At 51.0% G+C, this 11,801-nt stretch overlaps 1 long non-coding RNA gene across 2 annotated transcripts; it reads left to right on the top strand.

The window, feature by feature from the left end:
- The first annotated feature begins 689 nt into the window (after positions 1–689).
- LOC115300182 lies at positions 690–6,301 on the top strand. 2 transcript variants are annotated; one of them, XR_003912533.1, is made up of 3 exons: positions 690–1,189; positions 5,368–5,663; positions 5,942–6,301. It is a non-coding gene; the product is annotated as an uncharacterized LOC115300182 (long non-coding RNA). The 2 variants fall into 2 exon arrangements; XR_003912532.1 differs by lacking the exon at positions 690–1,189 and adding an exon at positions 1,302–1,617.
- The last annotated feature ends 5,500 nt before the right edge of the window (positions 6,302–11,801 follow it).

Raw genomic sequence — 11,801 nt, 5'->3', positions numbered from 1 at the left:
CCATGCACTTGAAAAAAGGGATTGTTTTTTCCTTTTGGACTTAGGTGGTTTTCGAGCTTTCTTGGGGCTGAGGTAGGAGGGCTCTGCCTAAATATAACTTTGCCTCAGCACACAGACCCACAGAAAGCAGAGTCTGCGCAAGAGCTGTTTTTAAAACAATTTGAGTTGAATCTGTGGACGACGTCTGAGGCTGTGCACTGGTCAGGAGGCCGTTTTGCACCCGTGGCAGTGTCCTCCGAGGATGGCTGGAGATAGTCCGGGACTGAGAAGGGAAGAAACATCAGCAAATAGGAAGAAAATCTCCCCCCACCCCAACTGTAGCCTGAGGTTTAACTCTTATCAGTCACCTTTAGCAGGTAGGCATTATTATGCCCATTTTTAGAAATAAGGAAATCAAGGTCCAGAGGGGATGTGAACGCACCCCCCCCCCCCATCACTGAGCAGAGCCAGGGCTCAAAATCAAATCTGACTTGGAGCCACATGCTAGATCCTAAATCCACTTCATTCCTTCTATGAACAGTAATCATCTAAACTGTGCCTAGCACACAAGTTGATGGCCAACAAATGTTTCTTGAATTAATCAACGAAATGAGTTCTCATTGCAGGCAGGGACTGTCATCATCACTGTGTGCCCAGGGACAGCACTGGGCGGGACAGAAGCGGCAGCTTCGTAAGTTTCAGAACAGTGACACTGCATTTACCCGGAGCTCCTTTACTCAGCCAGGTCGACCGTCTGGATCCTGGCTAAAAACCTGAAAAGGACCACAAGCAGTCCAGAGAAGTCTCAAGCCCTCCAAAGTTCAAATCCTGACTCGGAGAAATTCGGAGGCCCTCAGTGGGAGGTCTAGCTACCCTTACTTTGCAACCAGAGCCAAACACTTTGCTTGCTGATCTGAGAAGCACCGGTTTAGAAAAGGAGATGGGCTGCTAAGGAAACTTGCTGGCAAAAGCAATCTGGGAATTTAACTAGCATTTTCGGACTGGTAAGCGGCATTATGGATTCTACGAGGACTGCACCAGGAGCCGTAAGATGCCGACGACAAGGGACTGAATTGTCTGATTCTCGGATACGTGCCCTCAAGAGAGCTTCCGAGAGAGCCGGATGGGACCGCAGCATCTCCGACGATTTCCCAGGAAAAAGTAAAGGCGCAGCGGCGAGCCGCCCTTGACCGCACTCGCTCACGACTAGGTGTGTAAGAGCCACAGACGCCCCAACCTGAGGCCACGCCCACGCGGCGTCTGACGCGCGATTCGCTTTCACCTCTGCAGGTCCGAGGGGCCCTCCTCGGAGCCAAGGTGACGTCACGCAAGCGGCGCGGATGCGTGGCGTCATCCGAGCGCGCCTCCCCGCGGTGCCGCAGCCGCAAGCGCGGTCGGGGCAAAGGCGTTGCCGTGGAGACGGCGCGTCGAGCCCCGCCTCTGAGACGCGATTGGAGGAGAACCGCGCAGCTGCGTTGGTGAGGTTTGGGAAGAGCGCGGAGGCCCCGAGGGGCGCTAGCGGCGCGGGTTCCTATGGCAACTGGGACGCTGTCGCGCTGTGAGGGCGGAAGGTTCCCGGGAACCCCCAAAGTCAGAGTCAGAGCCCAGAGTGCATTTGGACAGACTTTTTCACCTAAGGTCGTAAATCTCCGATGTGCCTCTGGCCCCAATAATGTAGAAATTCAAACTGCCCTAGACGGGATCGGATAAGGCTTAAATTTATCACTTAAGTAGCATCTGGTGGGAAGAAGAATCTGACCCAGTAGACGGAGCGCCAAGAGTGAACTAACCTTTTTAGCCTGTTTCTCCTCAATGAGATCTTTCCCATAAGCAACATATATGATTTCTTTCTAAGAAAACCTTCTAATGACTCTACTTCTCCCTATAGCTCCCAGCTCATCTCTCTCCCTTTTTCCGAATATCAAAGCTCCTTAAAAGACTGCAGATATTCGCGTCTCTAGCTCTCTTCCCGCTGTACCCTCCCCGGGCACACTCCGTTTCTTCTTATCTGCTCTATCAGCAACATTTGAAACAATTATCACCCTCTCCTCCATCGAACACTTCATTCACTTAGCTGGTGGGACCACACACTTGGTTTCCTGCTGCCTCCTGGCTCCTATTTCTCCATCTCACTGGCTGGTTCCTCCCCTTTTCCCTGACCTCTAAATGAGGCAGTGCCCCTCTGGGACTGGCTCCTTGGCCTTCTCTCTCTTTTCACTTAATATCTTAAGCGATTTCATTTAGTTTCATGACTTTAAAGACCATCTGTTTGTGCTGAGAGCCTGGTCCTCTCCTTTGAACCTCCATACTTGAATATGCAACTACTTATTTAGCATCGAAACGTGAATGCCTAGTAGGCAAGCTCAAATTCCCATCTAGAGCGAAATTCCTCAGTTTTCCCACCAAAGCCTGCTCTACCTGTGTTCTTTATAATGGTACCTCCACCCTTCCAGCTTCTCAGGCCCCAAACCTTGAGAACTCCTTCATCCCACATTCAATGTGTCCTATTGGTTAATCCTATTGGCTTATTCTTCAAAAAGACTGACACCATCTTGGACCAAGTCCCCATCATCTCTCACATGGGTTATTGCAATGGCCTCCTCACTGGTCTCCTAGGTTCTGCCTTCTACCCTCTCTTTCTAGGTCTGCGTTCACATGACAGCCTGAGTAATTCTGTTAAAAGTCATATCAGGTGGCTCCTCTGTGAAGACCTTCCAAAGACCCCCTTCTCACTGAGTGTACCATGGCCAGAAATGGCCCCCACCACCAGGTTCTGGAACCTGGCTGAGCCCCTCTCCTAACTGGGACTCCAGTAGTCACTTTACTCGAGCCACGTGGGCCATTTTCCAGGCTTATTTCTATTTCTGGGACACTGAACTTGCTTTTACCTCTGCAAGGAACTTGTCCTCAGATATCCACAGGGCTCCCTCCCTCACCTCCTCCAAGGCTTGGCTCAAACAGTCCTTACTCAAAAAGACCCCTTCTCTAACCTCCTGATCTTAAATTACTATTCTGACTCCCCAGTTCCTCACTCTCATGGAGATCCATTGCATTTATTGCCTCCTAATATACCATATAGTTTTCTTATTTGATGTCCTGCTCTATGGGAAGGCAGCGATTTTGTTTCTTTTGTCATTACCATGTTCCCAAGTCCTAGATAGAAGCTGGCATGTTCGAGGTGCTCAGTAAGTGTCTATTGAGTGAATAGATACACTTCAAAATCGGACAGGTAGGAACTGAGGAAAAGAGGAATATAGTGGAGGAAACTGACAAACCCTACCTCAGCCGGGTGATTAAGATTCCAAAAAAAATTTAAAAATCAGAGTGTCATGTCGTGGTTGAGAGCCAGAGCTGTAGGGGGCTGGGTTCCTGCCCTGCTCTGCCACTTAGCTGCTTTGTGACCCTTAGGAAAGTTAACCTTTCAGAGCCTCAACAGCCTCATTTTTAATGCTGGCAAAACAATACTTCAGTGTCACCCAACAGTATGGAACAGGCTCCTACATGAGCAGAAGCCCTGAAACACGCCCGAGACCCTAACTGCACAGGTGTCCTTGCTCCCCTGAGTCTGTGACCTGAGGAAAGGGTACAGACAATAGCCATATATATAACCATCCAAATAAATGGTTATTCGCAAACTGTGACGTGTGCCGGAGGAAAGCCATCTCGAGCAGAAGCAGGGGCAGGGTGGGGAAGAGCAGCCGTGAGGGGACAACTCCTTAACTGTATTAGTCAGCTCAGGGCCAGAGGGCTTAACCAACAGAAGTCCTGGGAGGTAGAAGTCCAATATCAAGGTGTCGGCCAGTTTGGTTTCTTCTGGGGCCTCTCCCCTTGGCGTGCAGACGGCCACCTTCTCACCGTGTCCTCTTACGGCCTTTTGTCTGTGCACTTGCTTCCCTGGTGTCTCTCTAGGCACCTGTCAGATTGGACTAGGGCCCACCCTAACGGCCTCACTAAAGGTTCGGTCCCCAAATACAGTCCCATTCTGAGGAGGGCAGCAGGGGCTAGGATTTCTGCACATGAATTGGGGGGAGCCGAAGCAATTCATCTCAGGGCATTAATTAAGACCCAAAGAATGCACAAGAAGGAGAGCGGGCACCCCGGAACCTTCCTGGCAGGAGAAAGAATCTGTCTAGAAACTCTATGGCTATAGGGAGTGTGATGAGTTGGAAGAAATGACGGGCCCGGTGGCTTGGGCTCAGCGTGAGGGGTCTTGGCAGGACACACCCTGGGCGTCGGGCGAGCAGAGTGCAGGGCGCTGAAGGCCACGAGGGCTGCCGCTGGTGACGGGATGAGCTGTCTTAGGAAAGGCTCGCTCTGACCACCCGGAGGTGCTGGAGGAAGGCTACTCCCAGCTCCACTGCTGCGTCACTTCCGGACAGCATCTCGCAGTTACGGCTCAGTAAAGGGTTAACGAGGAATGTTTGTAGGGGTGCCTCCGTGGCTCAGTCAGTAGCTCCTGATTTCAGCTCAGGTCATGGTCTTGAAGTTTGTGAGTTCAAGTCCATATTGGGCTCCGTGTTGACAACACAGAACCTGCTTGGGATTCTCTCCCCCTCTCTCTATTCCTCCCCCACTCTTGCTCTCTCCCTCAAAATAAGTTTGTTTGTTTGTTTGTTTTGAAAGAGAGAGCATGAGCAGGGTGGGGGAGGGGCCGAGGGAGAGAGAGGATCTGAAGTGGGCTCCATGCTGACAGCAGAGATCCCGATGTGGGCTTCCAACTCACAAACTGTAAGATCATGAGAACAAGAGTCAGATGCTTAATGGAGCCACTCAGCTGTCCCTAAAGTTTATTTATTTTTAAGTAATCTCTACACCCAACATGGGGCTTGAACCCCTGACCCCAAAATCAAGAATCATATGCTCTACTGACTGAGCCAGCCAGGCGTCCCTCAGATTGAATGTTTCAGATGAGGGGTGCCTAGGTAGCTTAGTCAGTTAAGCCATCTGGGTCATGATCTCATGGTTCATGGGTTCAAGCCCTGTGTCAGATTCTGTGCGTGTGTGTGTGTGTGTGTGCATCTCTCCCCTACTTGTGCTCTGTCCCTCTCTCTCAAAAATAAATCAACATTAAAAAATGTTTTAAACAAAAAGAAAGATTCAGATGAAATTAACTCAAAGGAGGAAAGGGATAATTGGAGCAGTGGAATGCTTCCCCTGTAGGTCTGTCTACTGGAAGCCAAAACACAATGGGAATAATTTGGTGAGAAGAAGCACACATCTTTTATTTCTTTTCTCCAGGCTCAGCCAAAACCTTCCCTTAGGTGTACCTCTGGAGAGCCAAATACACAGCAGATGTTCCTAAAAGATTTGGGGTGGGGGGGGCTGGTCAGACTCTCAGTCAGAGTGGCACTAGATGGATTCCAAGAGGGTTTCTCACCTTATTTCCAGAATTCAGTGTCAGGAAGCAGAGCCTGGTGTGACCACCCACCCACCTTCATCCTGAGTGGTGTCTCCACCCTCTGATGATGTAAGGCAGCAAAGACTCACTGCCCCTCTGCACTGGAAGGAACAGAGACCAGCATTTCATCCCAACACCTTGAGAGCAACGACTCTCCTCTTTGCCACCCTGGATGGAGGGCCATCTGCCAGCGATGGGAAATGTACAAGGCAGCCGGCCCATCCCAATTTTTAACAGAATTAATCGTTAGAATCTGCTGCATAATACGAAGCCACGTCTATCTCATGTAAGTCCTGGCCTGGCCTGGGGCACCTGGGTGGCTCAGTCGGTTAAGCGTCATGATCTCACGGTTTGTGGGTTTGAGCCCCGCGTCGGGCTCTGTGCTGACAGCCAGTTCAGAGCCTGGAGCCTGTCTTCCATTCTGTGTCTCCCTCTCTCTCTGACCCTCCCCTGCTCATACTGTGTCTCTCTGTCTCTCATAAATAAAAAACATTAAAAAAAAAAAAAAAAAGCCCTGGCCTGGCCTTCAGGAGCTAAAAGGACCCCAATTCTCCCTCCTTACAGCATCAAGGATTTGACGGTACCTGTGTGGTACCCTTCTGAGGCTCCATGACTTCCATTCCCCAACTGAACGCTCCCTCCAAAAGTGTTCCTAGCGGTGACCTTACAAATATCCTTGTCCATAAATCTTTGCATACTTGTCATTGGATACATTTCTATACACAAAGCTGTTGGGACAAATGGTACAATTCTGTAGCTTTTGCTGTATATTTCCAGATCAGTTTCCAGGAAGGGTGTTTTTGTCTATACGCCCACAAGTGGTTTACGAGAGAGAACCCATCTCCCCACACCCTAGCCACCAAATTGGGTGAATTTTAATTCTTTTAATCACTGCCAATCTGATAAAAGAAAATGATTATCTCATGGTTGCTTCAATTTGCATTTCTTTGATTATGGGTGAGGTTGGACACGTTTTCCCACCACATTCTCTACTTTTGCAATCTAGTTTTGGAGCTAAATGCAGGACCTTCCATGTATTCCAGTTAAATTTCATCTCGTTGGATTCTACCAATCATTCTTTCCTGTTGAGATCATTTGGATCCCAATTCTGTAACTCCAACATGTTGGCCTGGCCTCGCAGTCTTGTGTTATTTGCACAGTTGATAAGCAGTTATCTTTGGCTTCATCCAAGTTGTTGATAGAACGTTAAAGGGTTTAGGGCCAAGGACAGAACTGTTTGGCAAGCGGCTAGAGAAAGCCCTCAGAGGTCGCTGTCCCAACTACTGTCAGGACCCCACCTCACCCCGCCCAGGAGCCACCGGTGGCCGATGGACCCTTCACCTGGCACACAAGACCAGGTACAGATACCAAGCCTTGCCACTAATTCGCTGTGTGGTCTTACGCAAGTGGCGTTACGTTAGGGGCACCGGGTGGCTCACTTGGTTAAGCGTCTGTCTCGATTTTGGCTCAGGTCATGATCTCATGGTTTGTGGGATTGAGCCCCACATCGCGCTCTGTGCTGACAACACAAAGGCTGCTTGGAATCCTCTCTCCCTCTCTTTCTGCCCCTCCTCCACTTATGCACATGCTTGCTCTCTCAAAATAAATAAACTTAAAAAAATAACTTTTAAAAAGTAGTGTCTTCGATGTACCACATGATTATCTAATGGCCCTTCAAGCTCTAGCAGCCTTTTTGTCACTATTTTGCCCATAAGAGGGTTTTTTTTTTCATGTTTATTTATTTTTGAGAGAGAGAAAGTGAGCGGGGCAGAGAGAGAGGGGACAGAGGATCTGAAGCGGGCTCCGTGCTGACAGCAGAGAGCCCGATGCAGGGCTCGAACTCCCGAACGTGAGATCATGACCTGAGCCGAAGTCAGATGCTTAACTGGCTGAGCCACCCGGGTTTCCTCTGTAAGAGTTTCTTGAGACATTGTGAAATTGTCAGAAGTCACTGCACGATGGCCAAGTGCCCACCCAATTCACCAACTAGGGAGAAACATTCCCTCAGTAGTCAGTATTGACCCTATGATCACCCTTTCTAAATGAAGGCAGACATTCCTTTGATCATCTGCTCTAGAATTTTGCATTTTGCCCATCATCAAAACTAAGCTCACTGGCCTTCAGTTTATCCAATGTTTTTTTTCCTCCCCTCCCTTTATGACTTCTCTAAGTACCCTGAGACAGCAGGGGCGCCTGCGTGGTCTAATCATTTAAGCGTCCAACTCTTGATCTCGGCTCAGGTCACGAACTCACAGTTTGTGAGTTCGAACCCCAAGTCGGGCTCTGTGCTGACAGCATGGAGCCTGCTTGGGATCCTCTCTCCCTCTCTCTCTGCCCTTCCCCTGCTCATGCTCTCTCTCAAAATAAGTAAATAAACTTAAAAAAAGAAGTACCCCAAAATAGCAGAAGTGATCACTGCCCGAGTTTGTCAGGTCCCTCACCCTGGTCCATATTGAGAAGGATCAAGCCCCTGGGACTGCCTCACCCCTGCTCCCCACCCCCCCCCCCCAGGGTATCCGGAGCAGAGTTCATAAATAGCTGGAACAGCATTCAAAGGGAACAGTTCGAATCGCTTAGTTTGAGGGGGGCCTTTGTGAGACTGAAAAATGCCAACCTCTCTCCATTAGCCAAGAAACAGCTCCGTGGGTCCATGGGAGGGACCTCTGCTTATCCAGGTCCGGGCTCAATGCAGAAAATGAGCATCAGCAGAACTGTCTACAAACGAAATGAAGACACCCCTTTGAGTCACTTCCAAATCAAAAATCAGACAAGATTATCTAAGAAACGCTAAACATTAACCTGGTGTAACCAATGTAAGTGACAAAGTGAATCGGTCATAACTCCGGTCACCTGGAATGCAATCACTGATTTGCTCCGTGTAAATGTGCCGCTAAATTACCTGCAACTACGGCCAGCCCGTATTTTCTGTGCTGGCTCGTTCAGACTAGTAATAACAGTGACCATGGTAACAAAGGCAGAGACGAATACTTAACCCCTCTTGGGAACCAGGAGCTGTTGCAAGTGCTTTGCATGAACTGACCCTCCCATCCCCACAGCACCCCTGGAGGGAAGGTGCTGTTTTCACTCCGTTTTTCACAGATGGTGAGACCGAGGCGCAGAAGAGAGTTGAAGTGACCTGCCCACGGTCACCCACCTTGTCGGGGGCAGAGCCAAGGCAGCCTGGCTCCTCCCACACCAGCCCCCCCCCCCCCCCGACCGGCCGCTACAAGTAAAGGAGGAAAAGGAAGGAACAGCTGTTGGGAATCACCTGTCCCCGAGATTGTAAACTAAAACTGCTTTGCAAATGGTGGTCTCCACGATCACGGGATCACAAACCTTCCTTTCAACCGCGGGAAAAGGAGGGAGTGAGGTGGAAAGGAGGTCAAGGGCGCGAGGAGCCTGCAGCCTGGGCGCCCAACCTGCGCGCACCGTGAGCAGGACCCCAACGTGGCACATGCGCACATGCGGACACCCGGACCATGCCTGTAGCCACGCCCACTTCACGAGGCCGGACCCTCTAGGCACCCTCCCACCCCACAGTTGGGTCTTCCAGTAACAGGATTACCGGACCCAGTGCGGTAGCTGCCGGCGCACCCGTGCTGCCGCAGACTCGGCCAATCCACCGGCTCCCAGTATTGCCTTCCAGTTGCTAGACGACCCAGCTTTCCAGTACATTATTCGGAATATAAAAACTGAAATGTAAGTAACGCATTTCAATACAAACCATTTCAGCCGCAGCAAGGCAATGGGCCCCTGATTAAATTGGCGAGAAAAGGTAATGAACTCATTCCGATGGACATATTTAGAGATCCGCTTGCCAAACCCAATTGGCCGCTTCATAATTATGGAAACATCCATGTTATTTCCACGCGGCCAGGGCTAGGCCCGCTGGTATCTGATTCAATGTTTACTTCGTGAATGAGGTCAGTCCCCAGCACAGATGGGGTTTCAGCAACGGAATGGGAGCTGCTGGTCAGCAGACAACGTTCCCACCAGCATCTGACTGGACTTGTCCGGGTGTCCTGGGCAACCTCGCGGCTCACCCGGCTTAGCCACTCTCTCGGGCATTTCTGGGGCCTGGCTCTTCTCCCTGCTCTGCGAGTGCTTCTCATGGAAGCAGTCAGAGCCCCGGCTGCAGCCCGGGCAGGACGAGATCACGTCCAAGTTTCCCACAGCCCAGCAATTCGCTCTAACTCGCCCCCCTCTGTATTGCAACATCTCGCCCCTTATGAGCTTCAGAACTGCCAGGAAACAGGGTAGGGTGTTTTGTTTTGTTTTGTTGGTGTTGGTTTTTTTTTTTTTAGTACTTGTTCCAGGATGGCTCCATTTGTGGGGTGTGAGAGTGACTCAGAGTGCCTTGCAAGCCACCTCCAAAGGTAACTGTGTCCCACAGGCCAGCGTGTCCTCCCCGCCAACTCCCCACATGGGTAAAAACAAAAGCAAAAGCGCACAAGGGCTCAGAACACTCATTCGAAGAACACACATTTACGGAGTGGTGTTCTCCAAGTTCACGCAAGCTGCCGGGAAGACTGCCAAGGGCAGAGAGGAAAGCGAGGTGTGTGCCGATGCACGGGGCAGAGACGCAGGTGGGGTCCATGTCCAGAGCGGCTGGCTCTCAGCCTGGCAGCGATTTCTTGACCTTAGAGCGTAAGGTCCTAGGAAGCTTGGAGATGGTGATTTGGTTTGGATCCCAAAATAATTGTGGGCGTCATATACCAGAACAGTTTTGCCTAACAAAAAAATCAGGGCAGGGGGCGGGGGACCTGCCCCGGGAGACGGTTTTGGGAACTGGATAGATACAAAGGCGGGTTCAATAAAAACGCTTTCCTCTTTCTCAACGTTGACAAAGCAGAGGATACGTCACGCCGCACCTTCTCATTTCCTTTTTTTTAAACAAGTATTTTTTTAATGTTTATTTTTTGAAAGAGAAAGACCGAGCATGAGCGGGGGAGGGGCAGAGACAGGGAGACAGAATCGGAAGCACGCTCCAGGCTCCAAGCTGTCAGCACAGAGCCCGACCTGGGCCTCGGACTCAGGAACGGTGAGATCATGACCTGAGCCCAGTTGGATGCTTAGCCGACTGAGCCCCCCAGGCGCTCCCCCCCCCCTTCTCATCTCCTAACAGTGGGGCCAGTGACTGCTGACCGGACACAGGGAAAACTCAGAGGAGATACCGTCCTAGATGAAAAGAAGTGAGTTCTTTCTCCCTCTGACCTCAAGAGAGGTCGTTTTAGGAGGAAGATTCAACTCTCTCTTATCTAAAGGGTCAGTCCTTCCACGGAAGATTTCAAAACATCTCTCTCCACTCAAGGGTGGATGTCCCCATAGGATCCAGAGAGCCTGCCCAAGTGCAATTCAGGTCACTTCTCTCACACGCTTTTCTCAAGAGCACAACCTGTCTCACACCTAAGATGCTCCCGTTACCTACCCAACCCCCACCTCTGCTGCTCACCGTCAGCTCTATAGCCTGTTCCATCCCTCACCATCACAGCTGTCATCTGTTATCTGAATGACTTCTCCCTTGAGTATCCTTCTGGCCGATTTTGAAGACGGGACCCTACACAATTTCACTCCTTCCTTGTCTCCGACTCCTTGTCCATGCTCTGCACCTCGTCAGCGGCAGCCGCAATGGCTGGACACGTCAGGCACACCTCGACCTCAGGGCCTTGGCATATGCTACTCCCTCCACCATGAGCACTCCTTCTGTGTCATCCCCATGGCTCTCTCACTCCCTTCTTGATGCACATACACACTCATCGGTGGCATCTCCCGACCCCTCTCTTCTGAGCTCCCTCCCGCACGTGGTTCCAAGTTCCTTGAACTCCGTCCCTGCTGGGTCCTGCGAGAGACCAGAGGCGTTGGGCCAACGCTTGCCTCCCTCCCCCTCACCGCCCTGGTGATGCCATATATTGTGCTTTCCCGACAGACGCAGGAACATGGGGTCGTTCTAGGGGAGACGCAGCCTCTCAGGATTTAGGACACAGGTGTTTGCTCCGCCAGGGCCAGCCGGTCCTGCATCTTTATGAGCTCCTGGGAGGAAACGTGTCTTTAATGTGCTCACGGGCCCTGGAGGTGAACTGGGCTGTGTAGCTGGAAGGCCCTGGGCCAGGCGGCCCATGCAGGCGGACGGCCCTTACACAGGCTTTCCAGAAAGAGCTGGAAAGCAGATGCCTGAGCCACAGGAAAAAGGATGACCTCCTGCAGCCAAGAGCCTGACTGGAAAGTCCGTGTAAAGGACACCTGGAGGAAGTGGGGGGCCTCCCTCAGCTCCTCCGCCCGCCGTAACCCTTTCACACCCGCCTTCCCAGAGGTGCACCCCAGCCTCGCTGTTTGGAAGCTCACTGCGTTCTCCCAACGCATCAGAGCATTTTTCCCTTTCTTTTTTTCTTTTTTCCTTTTTTTTTGCTCTTCATCTTGTTTGAAA

The sequence above is a fragment of the Suricata suricatta genome, chromosome 8 (genome assembly GCF_006229205.1).
Source record: "Suricata suricatta isolate VVHF042 chromosome 8, meerkat_22Aug2017_6uvM2_HiC, whole genome shotgun sequence".
In the NCBI taxonomy this organism is placed as follows: domain Eukaryota; kingdom Metazoa; phylum Chordata; class Mammalia; order Carnivora; family Herpestidae; genus Suricata; species Suricata suricatta.
Note: the sequence above shows the minus strand (reverse complement) of the source record. Positions and strands in the feature narration are given on the sequence as shown.